The sequence below is a fragment of the Lissotriton vulgaris genome, chromosome 9, assembly GCF_964263255.1.
Source record: "Lissotriton vulgaris chromosome 9, aLisVul1.2, whole genome shotgun sequence".
NCBI lineage: Eukaryota > Metazoa > Chordata > Amphibia > Caudata > Salamandridae > Lissotriton > Lissotriton vulgaris.
This window is the reverse complement of record NC_141697.1, coordinates 384,550,700-384,568,530: the sequence shown is the minus strand read 5'-3', so window position 1 is coordinate 384,568,530 and position 17,831 is coordinate 384,550,700.

The following is a 17,831-nucleotide window of genomic DNA, read 5'->3' as shown; positions in this document are numbered from 1 at the left end:
AGACTCACCATTTGTAGGTGCATTGATGGAAACGTTGTGGGATGTTTCAATTTTTAGGGTACAACTGTGTACTGTATTACACAGCTTTACATGCTGTTATGTGACTTTAATTTTAAATATGACACTTTAATATAGAATGACAGGACCTGATATTGGCTTATCTGGGTATATGGTGCATGCAATGAGTCTGCGAACAACAGAGAGTGCATTGTCTTACCTGGCAATGGCCCCTGATGGCAGCTGGACTGACTCTGATGTGAGCTGCTGATTAAAGTGCAGGCAGATGGTTGTGCCTGTGTGTCCATTGGTGCAGAAGCTACAGAAAAGAGCAAATAGAGACATCAGCTGCATAGGACTACTGTAACAGGTGTGACAGCTTGTGCCAGTACTAATACATGCCAAAGGGGACATGGCAGATCCCTTACACACCGTTAGAACTGGGCAATGACGTGGGGGTTAATATAATCTAGTTAGTGGATGAGTTAGGGCCACAGACATACGATACAGACAAATGACCAATTGCTATGAGATGGATCATCCTGATGAGGATTGGTGAGTAGCTCATAATAAGGTCGCCTGAGATGTTGAATCACTGCAGTTGTGAAGAAGGAGACATACAGGATAGTATGATTAGGTAACACTAACAGTATGTGGCAATATATCAGTATTATTTAGTCATTGAACTTCCACAGTGGTGGTAAGGTGACATTAAACGTATAACACTGTTGTTGCCTGAAATGGGGACATGGGTGCAATGTGTTGGAAAATGGGGACATTCACATGTACTTACCATACATAAGTACAGTAAAAAGAACATTGTCTTATACTGCCGAATGAAGATGACATTTAATATGCAGGTGTGAGTACATCCATTGAATTCTTGAGACCAGTGTTGCAAAAGTAAAGGGCATATGTTGTACACTGAGGACAGAGACAACAGATCTCCTACTTCACCAATGATATCGTTAGGGGGCACAGTTATAAAGTGGTGTCCTTTGTTTGTCAATAATTCATAGTGTTAATGTTTACAGATGCATGCAGAGGGCAAAATGCAGTGACTGTTACAGACAACCTTTGATATTGACTTGAATACACACAAGGGGTCCAGGGGGAGCGTCAATCCAACCAGCAACGGAATACTCCCTATTAAATGCAAACACACACACAATACGTCTGACTATGAGGAGGGGAAAGGAGGGTGTGAAGAAGGGAGCATGCTGCTGAAAGGACAAGAACCCTCACTCACCCGAAGGTGACATGCTTCATCATGGGGTTCCCTTATCACACCTCAACTGGTGGGCTCAATCTAAACTTTATTCTGGCACCCCTAGTGGACAGGTTTATACAAGGGAGAGGACTGGTGGTTTGGAAAAAATCACTAAGTATTAAAACTAGGGAGAGGACAGGAGGTTTGGAAAAAATACCTTCTCTAAATGGCCAACATGTTTCTGCCCACAGGTGACCCACTAGGTGTTTAAAGGCATTCAGCAGGACCAATATAGAAAAGTCACTCTGCAAGTAAAATAGGAAAATGCTGTTCTCAGATAAGTAAGCCATTTGGTTGTGAAGGTGGCCCACCATGAGTCTCCGGGTCCACCGTTCTACCAGAGCATGTCAATTCAAACCGCTCTCAAGTCATTGACAGCCGTCTGTGTCCCAGAGGTTAAGGGTCACTGAAAGCATCTCCCACGGCTCGCCAGGCGAGAGGCGGGTGCGCTAGAATAAAGTTTAGATTGAGCCCACCACAAGATAGTTTTATATCACATGTCCCTCTTTGCACTCTGCTTCTCACTAATCACCCTCCACTATGCTCAACTGAACAGAAAGCACTTCTGCTCCTCTCATTAGGAGAGATGTAGTCACACCAGGTACTTTGAGGTCCTGGTGTGAGGAGGGAACCCCATGATGAAGCATGTCACCTTTGGGTGTGCGAGGGTTATTGTCTTTTTAGCAGCGCACTCCCTTCATCTCTTCACATTCTACTTTCCCCTCCTCATAGTCAGACATATTGTGTGTGTGTGTATATGTGTGTATAGATATTGATTTTCCAGGCTATGTCATGCCTCTGGTGGCAAAAGCCAGTAGACTTGGAGATGCAGTTGGCAGTGGTAGTGGAGGTGGTGGAAGGTTACAGAAGGCCTGACAACACATGAGTTTGTAAAAGTGACAATACCATGATGAGAACATCCATGTATATGGCCGTTTCACTGACACTTTTACCATGTGTTGAAGACACAGCTACAGGCTATGCAGACTAAATGCATTTGGGGAATGTCAATGTGAAATCGTGTGAGTTGCACATTTCAGAGATGTGTGGTTGTGACATTCATAGTGGTGACTTATGCCTGGATATGGGAAAGGTGTGCAAATGGATGCCTATTTTGGGGACTGGGAGGCTCCCTGCAAGGTGTACAATCATGTCTTCATGCCCTGAACCCTGCCTGAGTGTATTTGGCTTCCTGGTTTTGAATTGTTGACCCTGGGTATGCTAATCTAGTATATAGGCCGGTTCCCTGACGTGAGTAGACCTGGATTTGTCCTGTGAAATTGGAGTGGCGCACCAAGTGTGCAACTATTAACCAGCAGAGACTCCCTGTCCCTGTCCAGGGTTTAGCACAGACAGTGATGGTGGCAGCATACCATGTTTTGTGAATCAATAGTTGTGACCAGACCTTTTTTCTGTGTCGCTGGAGAGTTGGCCTACTGACCCACTCTTCTAAAGTTTCGATTCTGTGTGCTTTTCCAGCTCATATTGCTGACATCCCAAGTGTATGTTGCATGTGTTTATGTACTCAGGCTACGTGGTACATGCATGGTGTGAGTGAGCCAGAGTAATGGAGGCCATAAGGGTTCAGCTTAAATCCCCCAGGCCTGGTCGTTTAACAAGATGGAGGTCAGCTTGTTTTTCCAGACAGTAGGAGTGTACTGCTGACATTCTTGAATGTAGAGGGAAGAACTCTAGTCACTCAAGTAAGGGGACTGGAGAAAAATTCAGTTCAGCCTTTTGCTAGCAAGGAGCAGCTGATTAGTCTTCCTCAAAATAGCCCCACAAGATTGAGGTGGAACATTGAGGCGATAGCAAATAAAGGCACAGCCCTGCCTGAAAGTGACAAAGATATCAAATTGTATTTTGGTAATATAGTTTGAGGCATTCTGTTCTAGTGTACATTAAAGTCTTTCTCTTTCTTGGAAAGATAAGCACTTTGTTGAACTTTCACTTATTGTGTGATTGTGTGATTGTTGTGCTCTGAGCTTAAGCACCCTCATACTACCATACTGAGAAGCTGTGACTGCTTACAATTGCTACTACTGAGAGTCCAGTGCTGAGGGCTTATACTTGACTCAGTTTTCTGAGCCACAGCAGTATAGACATAGGGACATCAGACTTAGACAACCTCAACCACCAATGTTGAGGCCTAGTAACCCCTGTTTGGCCCGTGACTCGCAGAACAGGGTCTAATCCTAGTCCTGCTTGGAGCCTGTTAGAAGTGGTGGTGCTGCCCCTGCTGCTGTTGGCTCCAATATGACATGGATGATATATGTTTTAGTGAAAGGTTCAACATCATTATTTTCTACTTTTACTTTAAAAGAGAGCAGGAACCCCTGTATGTTATGTTATTGTATGTAATGTTACAACGATTTGTAAAGTGTAGCTAATCACCCAAAGTGTATCCAGGCACTGGAGCAGATGTAAAGATTGTCTGCAGGGTCTTATTTGAAAAGCCAGGTCTTCAATTTCGTATGGAATTCCAGAAGCAAGGAGGAGGCCCTTAGGTGAAGGGAGAGGTTGTTCCATGTTTTGGGTGAGAGTTATGAGAAGGCTACCCTTGTGTTCTACTTCTGTGGATGAGGGATGTGTGTGGGAGATAGGCAGTAGCAAAGCATCCGTGTTTGATAGGCTGGTGGAAACTGAGGTAGGAGTTGCAGGGCCACTGTCAAGCTGATGGTGTCTGCCTAAGTAGGGAGACAGGAGTTGTCTGCTTTGTGTGGAAATGATGGCAAGAAGTCTGGTGACGCTGAAAGGTCTAGGCATGCTGTTATTACCAGGCCTGATGCTGCGATTCTCTGGAACAGACAAGGCATATATCAGGTCAGGGTGCTTGGTGGAGACAATACAGTCCTCTAGGGGTGAGAGCTAGAGTAGGATTAGTTTCCGCAATCAACCAAGGCCCTTCCCACCTGGATGTTTGAATATTTATCCTTCACCTGTCTCCTCTTGTCTTGCCATGTTTTCAATGTCTCCACATTGCAAACCTCCACCCGCCAAAGTATTCACCCTGCTGGTGAGAGCCTGCTCCGTTTAGGTTGTGTGGAGGCCGATCATTTAGAAGACCATACTGGTCAATTTAATAGTTGGCCACAATTTCTGTCCCTTCCTCGCTGAAGTTTCTCTTTATTTTAAGTTGAATGGTCTGTTCCATGGTGCTGTAGATGTTTTCTAGATTCAGCACAAGAGGGAGAGGATAGCCTCCACGGTGTGGCCTACATTTATGTGTTTCAAAGAGTGATGATTGCAAGGTATGCTTCTTATTGTCAGGTGAGAGTGTTTTTGTCAAGAGTGTGTGATTTTCCATCATGAGATTTTTTTTTCCTATACATTTCAATTAATTGTTCTACATTGCCATGGTACAGCTCTCCACCGATTCTATGGAAAACTTTGCTTGGTGGATTTTCACCAACGATACACCCTTAAAGTTACTCGTTGTAACTTTCATAGTAACTTTACTATCATATTTTCAGCGCCTGCCCCCTTTGTGTAATAGGCTGTGGAGGTGATCTCTTACTATTAGGAGTAAACCTCCACCAGGCATTGCTGAATTGCATTTAGGAGGAGATTTACACCGAGTCATAAGCTTAAATTGCATGTGTGGAAGTTTCCCCCATAGTGATTTGAGGCCCAGGCTTCTGCCAAATGTTCTACCCTGTGATTTCACCAGCTTTTAGCTTCTGAAATGTCCACAAACAAAGTGGGCCACAAGTAGGGACGCAGCATTCTCAAGATCCTTGTACTTGCTTTCGGCTGGAAAAATGCTTCTTGCTCAATTTAGGAATTACACAGACTTCATAATGAATGGCGAAGGCCCTGATTTACTAACACAGCCTCGGGTTTCTTACACAAACGTGATGCAAAGCTGGTGCAAAGTGTTGTGGTTGAATTTACTTTCCAACACATTAAAAAGTAGCCTAAAGAAACTCAAATTATTAATCTGCACTACTTTGCACCACGTTGTGTCATTACATCAAGGAGGCATACACAGGCACATTACCATTCAGCTACAAAATGGGTTTGATGCAAATCCCTGTGTACATGTAGACAGGGTTTTGCACAAAAAATATGCTTCATCAACGCGGGATTAAAAGGAGAACAACTTTTAAAAGTCTCCAAATGTTTCCTGCTTTGCATGTGTGCTGCATTGTACAGCATTCATACAAACCAGGAAAAGTACTAAAACATTTTTTTTTTTACTCGAAAGATGCCCCTTTAAGTACAAATCCTACATTCACAGAACGCAACATCCTTACACTATGGTGGAAGATTTGTGCATTGGCGAGTGGCAGCCCGACGTGTGCCAGTTCAGGAAGAGAATAAAACTGCGCCATATCTTAAACGTGACACGTTTCGTCTCTCTCTCTCTCTTTCATGAAACCCAGCACACCAACTTTGGTTGCCGTGCTGCGTGAAATGTTAGTAAATCTGTCTGCAGCTTTTAGAACAGGGGCCCACACATTTGTACAAATTAGTAATTACCTACGCGTGTTGGTGAAAGCATAATGGAAAGAGTATGGTGCACGAAAAGGTGCACAATTGTGCCAACCATATTAAAAAAAAAAAAAAATCTGAAAAAGAAAATAAGATGAACTGGAGTTCATGTCAGGGTGGTCCTCATGGCCGGTCCAAGTTGGCGCAAGAACTGCAATAAAACATCGGCAGGAAAACGAGGTCATCTTTCCGCATATTAACGGTAGCCATGCGAAATATCTTGGATCGGAGGAAGGAAGGTCTGGAAAAGGTATTCCTTCACAGCTGGCTGCGTTTCAGGAGAAATTAACATTAGGCTCTTAGCTGTGGAGCAGGAGAAAGGGCGTCTTTGAAGTGCAATCGGATCCCATTCTGTCTGGGAGGCTGAAGCTGTTTGTTGAAAGGAAATAAACCCCTATAGGAAAGAGGGCCAAATAAACTGGTCCAGGAGTGATGATTAAACGAGCCAGTTCTGCCTCTGCTGGGGAGCAGGCGTAGGCTGTTTACTGGAGCACTCACAACTTGATTATCATAAACAACGCACACTGGCTTGTTTTCCCTTGTAATCGTTGACGTAAATGCCGCCATGTTCTTTTCTCTCTAGAACACTGATTGCAAATGCCACCCGACAAAACTAACCTTTTTATTATATTGGCCTTTATCTTCACAGCCTAGTGATATTCCAATAACTTTTTGACAATGCTGCAATTGTGTGCATTACAGGAGCAGGGTTGGAAGATGCTGCCAAATTGCGCCCAAACTCGTATTCAGCAACAGGCAGGGGCCTGGAAATGAGCTTGTTAAATGCCCCCACTCCGATCCTTTTTGGGTCCTTTCTGCAAATTGAGTCATCTCTGTGAAAATGTTAGCATTTTGTGTTGGGCTCGGTGGCCACTTATGTTCAAAATGACAGAACCACTAATTCTTTGAAAGAACGCAAGCGGTGAAAAGTGCACTATTTACACAGAAATGACCCAGCACGGACCTGCAAGCAATTTAACAGCGCTCCGCTGCGTAATTTCAAGAACGCAGGTATGAGTCGTATTCACAAGAAAACGACACACCTTTGTGTTTGCCCTTGCGCCGGCTCTAAAAAAGCTGCCTAGCGCCAAGCTAGACAGCCTTATGCCAAGGTGCAAGGATGTCCACGTTAGGGATGATTGTTTATGTGCAGGAAGGGAAACCTCCCTGCACATAAACAATCAGTGAAGACGATTTGCTCTTTCTATATGTCCTGCAGAATGCAGCACACATAGAAACCACAAAAAATTAGTAGAAATAAAAGTATTTCTCTGTGTTGCACCACTCTAACGCCTGCTTTTTGATGGCATTAGTTTTCGGCGCTGCTTCAGATTTACAGATCCTTATAAATATGGGGCAGCGTCGAAAAGCAATGAGTGTTGCAGTTGAACACCCACAGCAACGCCCATTGCACGCCCCTTTCATGCAAAGTGATACGTGAAAAGGGGCCGTATTTACAAGGCCATGAAAAGCCACACAGGATAGCTTTGTAAGTAAGGTCCAGCACACGACGCCGCCGGAGTGTCAAAGAAAGTGACACTCTGGCGGCGCTAGGGGGTTGTAAATGTAATGTAATGTAAATTGTAATGTAATGTCCTTGATGCCTTAGTATTACAAAGATCGTGAGAGTTATGCTGTTGGTTTTGTTCAAGCAGGTCTTTAATTGGTGAATAATGTATTTGTACCAACCCAACAGCCTTCCTTACACTGGAGGTGAAACACGAGTGAGTGCATCACTTCTGTTGAAGAACTGCCCTGAAACCGTCTCTACTGGGTGCTTAATCACCACTTGTAGGGATCTTATTTACCTCGTGCAAATGCTCCGATTCGTTGCTTCTCGCTTTTCATAGTTTTACCTCCCCTTAGCACGGTTGCATATAGATAACCTCAGTCCTTCTGTGCTTCTCAGTAAACAGGCAAGCCCAGCAATGCATGCTTCATTCATGTCAGTGGTTGCAGGTGGTGGGCATTGACACTCATTTTTGGGACTGGGACTTGTTATTCATCAACACACTTTGGTACATGCAGAGACGCTCGGCCTGCACACAGTGTCGCCCCCCTACCTGTTTTGCCACCCAGCCCTTGTTTTTGTAGCTCCACCAGCGAGGAGCTACAAAAGCTCACCTTGGCGGCCCAGTCCTGGGCTGGTCCTCAGTTTTCCCTAATGGATGAACCATCAAATAAAACGTGTCTGACCTGTTCTCTAATACTTACCAGCCACAAGATACACTCGCTTAGTCAAATGTACACTTCTTAATGCTTGTTCGCTTAGAAAAAATGCAATCGAAATGGCTGATTTTTTAGGTAATTATAATTTCGATCTTGCCTTTGTTACCGAAACTTGGGCAGACGCTGCCTTGGGCTCTGACCTGGTTACTGCCACCCCCCCCCTGGTTACTCTGTAATAAGATTGGATCGGACAGTTAAGAGTGGCGGCAGTTTAGCAAATATTTTTAAGGACCAATTTAGGGTCAGGTCTGACCCCTTATTTCATTTAGGCTGTGAAGCATTGGTTTTTAACATTGCTCTCTCAAACCACTATTCCTTCAATGGTTCCCTCATCTATAGAAGCCCCGGCACCAGAAATCTTTCCCTAAACATGGATAACACACCATGGAATATCAAAGCCAACTCGTCCAGTTTCACCATTGTGGTGATTTTAACTTTCATTTGGAGAACAAAGAGGACCCCGATACCCGTGACTTTATTTCTTCACTATCTCTTCTGGGGCTGTTACAATTAGTTCTTGACCCCACGCATTCTGGGGGTCATACTTTTTCTCTGATTGTCCTTTTATTCAGGTCACCTCCTCCATCCCACTTACGTGGTCAGACCACAAAGCAGTGATGTTCCAACCTAATCTAGTGAACCACAGCTCTGAAAAGCCCCTGGCACCATCTACCATCAGTTATCGACCCTGGCATAAAATATCGGAAGACCAATTCACTGATATCTTAACTCGATAAATTTTACTAGTATCTTTTGATCTTGACTCAGCTACAGAAGACTACCATCAATGGAATATTTCACCCATTAATGGTTTGGCACCAGCCAAACGTGGAAACAAAAATCGACCTACACCATCTGAACCCTGGTTAATTTATGGGTACAATAACAGGAATATTTGACGATAACAGCACTTGAAATTGTAGTACATTTGTTAATATACATCCATTCTTTATTACTATATGTGTTATTGATGGTGTAAACCACTACAAAGCCACATCACCACAAGATCACCTTACCACAATATCTCCTGACAAGTAAGTCACTTTCCCCACATTGACTATTACATCCTCCCCCCATTTCATGGGTCATCATATCTTGTCCATTGGAGTTCTTTTACTGGTTCAGATGTACTACTTTATATCGGATTGAGCCCAATAGGTCATCGTTTAGAAAACCATTTTACCTAATTCCTCACATTGTGGAGCGTGTTAGTTGTTGTTTTTGCACAAACGCTACAAGGACCCCTTTGAATGAGGGATCTTCACCCCTGTGTAGGGTTTCTGTAACTTTGATGGCTGGTTTAGGAAAATGCCAGTAATTTTGCTGTTATGCCAAACATCATGAATATTCAGTTGTTGACAACAGACTGCATGCAGGCGGCAAACCATAGCATTTAGCTGTCAAATCGCATATTTAGTGATTCCCTTTGAATATTGTGCATTCTTAAAACAGCTAAAATGCTAAGGAGAGATTCTTTTATAAATATAAATGCGGTGACAACTTGAAAGGTGTGTTGTAGTTCGGGATGCTACGAGCTCATCTCACACACAAACAAATGTGACAAAACCTTAAAAAAAACAGGTATAACAGATCTTAGATCTTTGAGATTTCAATGGCAGGAAAGCTTTAATTAGGCCTGTGATTTTTTCTGTGGGCCTTTCTTCTTTTCTTCAAAAGCCCTGTGATAGTAAATAACACAGTTTCTGTCTAAACCTTTGTATACCTTTATGTCTTACTCTTTATTTGGGTTAACATAGAGGGAATGCTCTTCAGTGCGGAGTTATTAGGGACTCTTTGTTTTTCTAAACAATAAACCCCTAGGCGTTATACATTTGTTGAGATTATCATTAAAGACCTGCCAAATTGCATACATTTTTACTCTAATACTAACATTTGCACCCAGCAGTCAGTACATAACTAGATTTTACATTAACAGCAACAACGACGTTAGCATTGAGCCACTTGTCCAACATTTCAATTTTACTTTAATCGATACTGCAAAGGATGCATTTGTACAGGCCTGTTGGTTCAATTCCTGGTGTAGAATTTGTCGGCAGCCGTGGAGAATAAAGAAATATGGCTACAGTTATCTACATTTTTTAATCAGTTTAAAAAAGAAGCGAATATTTTTTTGCTGCTTGGGCAATAGGAAAAGGAGCCAGGAGAGATTGTTTCAATTAAAGTTTTCTATCAAGACAAAAAAATTAAGTACGCTATTGTAGCACCCTGCTGCGTTTATTTGAAATGAAATGGAGATGTGTTGCTGTTTCAAAGTTGGAATCCATTCTGACAAAAAAACAATTGTTTCTATTTGTTGAAAGTAAGTAGCAGAGATAGTACAACACCAAGTTGTTTACTTAATTTCAGTAGGTATTTATAGCCCAGGATTTATTTGTTGAAAATCTGTAATAGGCATGTACAAACTTTCGTAAGATAGAGCCTTATTGTAGTATATTTCTTGTGTTTCACAACTTGCTTCTTCCATGGAAGGAACATTTCTTTGCCCCTTTCTCATTTATTCAAGCAGTTGGGATGATGGAAAATGCATTTTTTTGCATGAGGGCACAGTTTGCATGGCACGTTTTTAGTTAAATGTCCTGAATCTTTGACCATTTGAAGCAATGTAATGGGTTAAATTCTACAGTAAGAGGATGGGATGGCTTACTGTCAAACAGGGTTAGTGTGGTTTCTTCCTAAAGCTGTCTTCACATGCAGCTGTGAGCTGTAGTGTTGCTGGCAGCAAAGTAAAATATCCTAGAATACATAGCTTTATATTTCCCCCCAGATTCACTTGTATGATTTTAAAATTGACATATAGGGAAGGCGCAGACTACAATTGGATGGTACTGACCAAGAGGCTGGATCACAAAACATTGTTTACCGGCACTTGCTGCAAATTAAAGCAGTGCTCTATGCAATCACCCACTACCACATTATTATGAATGCAGGCTTGTGGAGATGGAAACGTGAGTAAAGAATATTTGTAACCATTTGCTGCATTGCAATTTGTTTTTATTTGCATTTTTTCTTCTCTTGTGTTTTTGTGGTGCATTTATTGCATTAAACTATTGCTGTGTTGTACTGTGGTTGTTCTGTTCTGTTTTGACTATTTTGTTGTGTTGTGCCCTGTTATGTTTTTGTTATTCCATTCGTATTGAGTTGGTGATTGCTGTTTTATTGGCTAGTACAGTACCAGGTGATAGATGAGACCTGTAGCATATGTGGTTTATGTGAGAGTAAGAGGATTAAGTTGTAGTTGGCGGCTGATCACTGAGTATTACAGTATTAGTGTGGGCTAGAAGACTTATATAAGAATTGGCATTACTGTATAATACCCAGGCTAACAAATAGTCACCACTTCTTAGTTTATTAGGGTATTGAAAGAAGTGCCCTGGTAGTTGTTTCAAATTTGTGCAATGTAAACTGTAGCTTGAACTTGAAGGTGCAATTAACTTTCTTGATTCCATTCTAGGTTGTGGGGTGATGTAGTTATCTTGGAAATAACCATGTTTTCAACTGTCTTCTAAGCAGTACTAAAAATTATGTTTATTAAGACCATAGTCTAAAAAACAACAATTGTTAAAACAACATTAAAATCAAATAAAAACTCAAAAGAAAATACATATAGAAATCTTCCAATGCCAGAACAACCATACAAAACTCCACACTGCAAAATGAACAGCCAGGAAAGGTTAACAATGAAGCAACCAAATTGGATCATCCTATATTTCCTATAGTTATTAAAAAACTGTTTTAAATGTTAGCACCTCGCTGAACTAAAATATATACAATCAAACATATAAAACTCCATACCCTTAAACTACATCAGTCCATCCCATCTTGATCTAAAAGATCATTTACTACGCCCCTACAACAATTAAGGAAATGTAAACCAATTTCAAATTCGAATAAAATCATTTGCAACTGGGAAATGGGTAGTAGCGCTCATAGATAGGGGTACACTGTTTTGTCTTGCCAGGACTCATGCAGATTTGTGGCAAAGTAGCTAAGGTCTTTCAGCAGCACTCCCAAGAGCAAATTTCATTTAGTTCCTTCTTCAATAAAATAGAGGATCTCTAACCTTAAAATGACAATTTTAAAATTGTTAATGATCCTGATAACTTGTACCTTTACTTTTGTTGCCCACTTTAGTTCACAATGACATATTTCATTAGTGCAAATTGGTGATACTTTTAGCTTAGGAGCGGGTAGCAATTTATACTGAAAGCGCTAGATGAGGTTCATAGCTTACTGCTTGAACCCCATTGCATATGATGGAAACCCTCATACCAATTTGATTCCTGGTAGAGCCAAGAGGCAGTCTTTTTTAAATGTTGGTGTTCTGACCTTTTAACAAAGCAAGTAAGTCAGCCTTACTCAAGTCAGACGTGCATGGTGGGTGGTTGAGCATGGACCCTGGCCTCGTGCCTTAAAGTAAGTGTAACTCACAGCTTCACCATGCACTGCTTGTAACAACACACACTATATCACTCATTATAATAATGACATCTGAAATGGCAATATTGATAACAGTGGAGGCACAAGCTATAGTTACTTTAGGGCACAAGTTATAGTTACTTGAAATAACTATAACTGGTGAATGTTAGTGGTTTTGTTAGTTTGAAGTGTTACGTTTTAATTGACATTTTCACCTAACTTTAATAGCTAATTTCTCTTTAACCTTTGGTTTTTTCCAGTGAATTTATTTATATAATTGGCTATTTTACTTACTCACATAACCTCAACCAGGAGTTTAATTAAGGTGAGAATAGCGTATTTCTGAACCAATTGGTGTCCAATCATCCTCCTGGTGTGTAGACTAATCGGCAGAGCCATATGTATTTCAATTATTATGTCTACTACTGTGCTACTTGTGACATGTTAGTCTTTCAGCTACCATGCGTCTGTTTATATGTGTACTACACAAGTGCCATCTATTAGTAGTCTGACAATTATCGAACAGTATCATATCTTTTGGCAGATAGAACCACTGTCTATTCAGTTTTCCAGTGACACAGACAGGCATACAGATGGAACACCTTATGCTTGGTCCTAACGCGTGTTTCCAACTTATTATTTAACAGGTACTATGTTGTGCAGTGCCTTGAGGCGCCACTGAGAGCCTCAAAATGCTTTATAAATTCTGGAATAAATAAAATATATAAGCTGAACGTCTTTGTTTATAGTCTAAGTAACTTAAAAGTGCATTTAGATGCCAGACACTGTATGGGGTGGAATCATTTGCAAAGGTTTTCTTGTGCATACACATGCCTGTTTATGTATAGAGTCTGACGTTGGTTTCCTTCTTGGGCATCAATTCATCGAAAAATAGAAATAAAAATAAAGGACGTAACAGGCATAAAGGCCAATAGATGTCAGTGCTTTGATGCAAGTGCGCGCATGCGTGTCAACGCTCTGCCTAGTGGACAAAAGAAACCCGGAAGAGGTTTGGAGAGATTTTGTGTGGGTTGGCAATTGTTGTGGGGTTTTTTGAAGGTTGATGTGTAAATGACCATAACGTTTATGACATTACCTCTGAAAGTGCTAGGTATGATGTTGATGTGAATGGAACGCATATTTTTTGAAGCTTTGCAAAGCTCTGTTTTATACTATTCAGGTTCAGCAAAGCACAGAAAAGTAAAGGTGGTTAGTCAACGTGTGCTAACTTACACAGGGCTTGAAATCTTTAAGTAATACATAATATATTCACAAATTAAGTAAGTGGTTGGAAATGGGTTATACACGGGTGTGTCCGTACGTATACGTGTGTATGTGATTAATTCCACGTACTACATGCATATGCCTATCACCACACGTGATTCTGTACCGCTGTGTCTCGATAGAGATATATATTATTAAATATAGCCGCGCTGCATATTCCGATGATCCATTGATGTTTACACTGAGCTCTCCTGAAGCATGTCCTGGGCTATAAATCATGTCTGACATCTGTCCCACGGGTCAGGCCCCACTCCTCCAAGAGACCTGAATAGAATGGCTATAACTATGTCAGCCGCAGAGAGTGGAAACCAAAGCTGTGATGTTCAGGGCACAATGCTGTCATTTTAAAAGCAAGCTGTTGCTTTGAAATCAAGTAGCTGGGTTTTTACTCATTATGTGGAAACAATAGAACACACATATTTCTCGTTGAACTCTCACCCGGCCGAGCCTTGGGCCACACCACTTAAAGGCTGCTTTTATATTTCAGTAGGCCATTGTAGGTGCCACTGTGTATTTACGGATAAATCGGTGTGCATGCTGGGGGAAGGCTAGTGCTTTGACTAGAGTATCCGTGAAATACGTGTCACTGCCTCCAAGACAGACTCCTTGATTCCTGCACCAAGAAATATACGTTTACTCCTGTTTGGGTTGCTGACCTGTTTACACTTTTATATGGACTAAACACATCACATTTAATAAAGCACTGATAGACAGCATGCATAGGCACTGACTGAGCTATTGATGCCTAATGGCAGGGAGATTGCTTAGATCTGAAAGGGAGGTAGTGTTTTAATAATAACAGTGCTGTTTCTGAAGAGCGCACAATATGGAGTATTTGCATTTCTAAGCAATGGTATTCACTTTATTGACTCAGGAGCAGTCTGCGTTGGTCTTGACAAGATCTGAATTCATGACCTGCAGATCATATAAAAGAAAACAGCGCAAACATCAACAGTGAGATTCTACGCCACTGAGGGCCCCTGTGTGAGGTTTCTGCAGGAGCATCCAATGATGGTTACCTCTACGGGCAATTATGAGTGGTCTGGTGTCAAACTCTGTGCAATAGGGCTTACAAATTTCAAAATCTGTCAGGTTATTCCACATTCTGGGAGTTTAACTCATGATCCCCCTTTAACTCATGAGGGGATATTGACCGGAATTATTATTTTTTGTTCTGCTAACACCACCAAGGAGTTAGAAGGGGGCTCATAATGAGGACCTGAGTGTCCCTGCCAAATAAGTTGTGGGTTCTTGGACTTATAATGTATTTATGGGAGGAATACCTCTGACCTAGGTTTCTTTAAAACCGAAATGCTTTGGCAATGATTGTAAGAACCTCATACTCATGGGAATGAAAATAAAGAAGTACACAATCAATGTGGCAAAGTTGAAACATTAACCAACGATGTCTTGAGAAATGTATGTACGAAGTATTATTAAAAAGGTTCTAAATTCAACATCAGAATAATTTGACTGAAATTACTTTTTGGAAAAACAAGCAAATTAGTCCCTTAGAGGTTTGCACATCTGTATATGATGTAAGAGTAGATCATTTTAAAACAAAACACACATAATTTACTGTGTCTGTCAAAGTATGCAGCAATTGCAGGGGTACACTGTTGACATTAAAGATATGCAAAGAGAAGAAAGTAATTAACATTAAAACAAAACTTAGCTTTTAGTGGGAGGTGAAGACATACCTAACACTTACTAGCTCAGCTCTCTCAATGGAAGAATCTGTGCTCCTTGCACAGTAGTGGCCGCCATGGCTCGCAGGTAAAGGGGTGGGGGGTTGGGGGGTGGGGGGCGTGGGACCGTGCGGGAGGTGATTAATAATTTTGAAAAAATGTAATCCTACATTTCCGCCGGCCCGGGTCCCGCGTCTTCACTGCTCCTGCTCTTCTGCCTCCGACAGGAACAGGAAACAGGTAGCCTCCCTCCCCTCCCCTAAGCCAATCACAACTCCCCAGTGGAGACTTGTGATTGGTCAGGTCGCCGCCTAGCCAGGGTCTGTAGGGTATGGCATGTTCTCCATGTAGGCTGTAATGCAGCCTGCATGGATATGGGCAGAGTGCGCATGACTGGTTTGGGGGGCCCGAGAGGGCTGACCAAACAGTCTTTGTACTCTCAGGAGTGGGCAAACCACTCCTTCCGCCCACCTGCCTGTAATGCACAAAGAAACATAAAACCGTAATAATCAAAAGTTATTACCATTTTATGTCTTGGCTTTCTCGCACTGTGGGAAAGTAATGGGGCGACGCTCCTCCGCCCTTGTGGGGGAGCCGCCCCTGCCTTTAAAGCCAGGAGCAATCTCTGTTTTGCTTCCGCTTACCCCATGTGGCTGTAAAACATTACAAATGCACGTACGCCTGTGATTTCTTTTGAAAACTTAACTAAAACTGTCTCTAGGCCAGTCCTAAAACTTACTGTGCCATCCTAAACTCTGTCATATCAAGTAAAGCTTCTGATACGCTCTTACACAAGATAAATCGAATTTACATTCTCACTCAGTTCCAGTACTTCTGTTTTATTTCCTTATTGATGATTTCCTAAGCCCTAATTCCAACTTGCAGGTCACTTTAAGCTACCGGTGGAAGGGAGTGAGTTATATGAATAAAAAAGATGTAGGCATGTGCTGAATAAGCCCATAACACAGACGGCGCTATGAGAGCATCACTTTTCAATGTCAATGTCTAATTATTAGAGTGATAGATTTCACTGGGCGAACTCTGGCACCGGGCATGCGAAAGGCGAGAACACATAATTCCCAGGGCTCTGATTTTATGGTGTGTTGAGCCAGTGCACGAGGTATGGCAGGGATATTCCTTCCCTGTTTTCTTGCTTGATCAGTGTCACCTCTTTTTTTTCTACGAAAAGCACATTTCTTTTTCATTTTAGTTTTGATTAGTGACCCTGTCTCCACAGAGTGGCCTGATTTACATTTGAGTGTTTGCACAAATTGCTATTTCCTGCTGACTCTGGAGAAAGGAAGAGATAGCTCACCTGGGACCTGTGAAATATTTCTATTATCAGTCATGGCGCATCAGGAAGGGCCATGTCTTTAAGATTCTGTGCATATTAAAAGGGGAGTTCAGATGTGTCTGTGCAAGTCTTTCTTTGTAAAGAAAATCTCACTTGGAAATAGGGTTGGTTCTATGACTCCCACTATCTAATACACAGATCTATGAAACACAATTTATTAACTGAAGAATAAGCAGCTGCATGCAATACAAATGCCAGGGTTCCTACTATTTAGATGGAAATGGATTTAGTACCAGATTTGTTTTTCAATTTACTTTTACACATATGATGTATAAAGTGCACTACTTGGAATTTTAAAGAAATGTGCTCTTTCCAATTACATGCCACATTATTTGCATTTGGCGTGTGATATAACAAGCTGTTCGAGGAGGGTTGAAATAAATCACATTTATAAAGAAATCGAGGCATGAGTTTCTCAGATGAGATGAGAAAACCTGCTGCACGGTCACCATTGCTAGTGAAAGCAAATTATCACTTGTGGGCCAAGTATGAATATCCTGGTGCGGGGAGCCGCTATAATACTGGCTGCAGTATTAATGTTACCACACAGTGTTTTCCCCCCACTGGCATAACGAAACTGGAGAGGGCCTCCCTGTAAGGTACATGGAGCCCCCACCCTCCACTCCACCTGGACTCAATCAGGAGCTCTCTGGCCAGAGTACTGAGCTGAGGGCCCCCTGGATCTTGGCCTGTGTTACGACACTGTTCCCCTCCCAGCTTTGCAGCTAAAATGGGAAATAACATTCGGGAAATATTACAGTGATTATTCCTCCATGTAATTTCCCCTTATCACCTACAATTTCACCTGGAATTCTACCTGCTTTCAGATGGTGAAGTTCCAGGATGAACACTCCACACTGATGGTCATCCCGAATGACCCGTAATCCCATTTTGGTCGGCAACTCCTATTTCCGTCAGAATCAGCATAAGCTGCCACAACGTTATTAGACTCTTGAGGTCAAATTTACTAACAAGTGGTGCACCTCAGTGCAGCAAGCAAAGTATCTGTGCTGAGTTGCATCACCTGGAGAGAGCAGAACTGGGTCATATCTTCAAAGAAATGGTGCAGTTCGGCTTT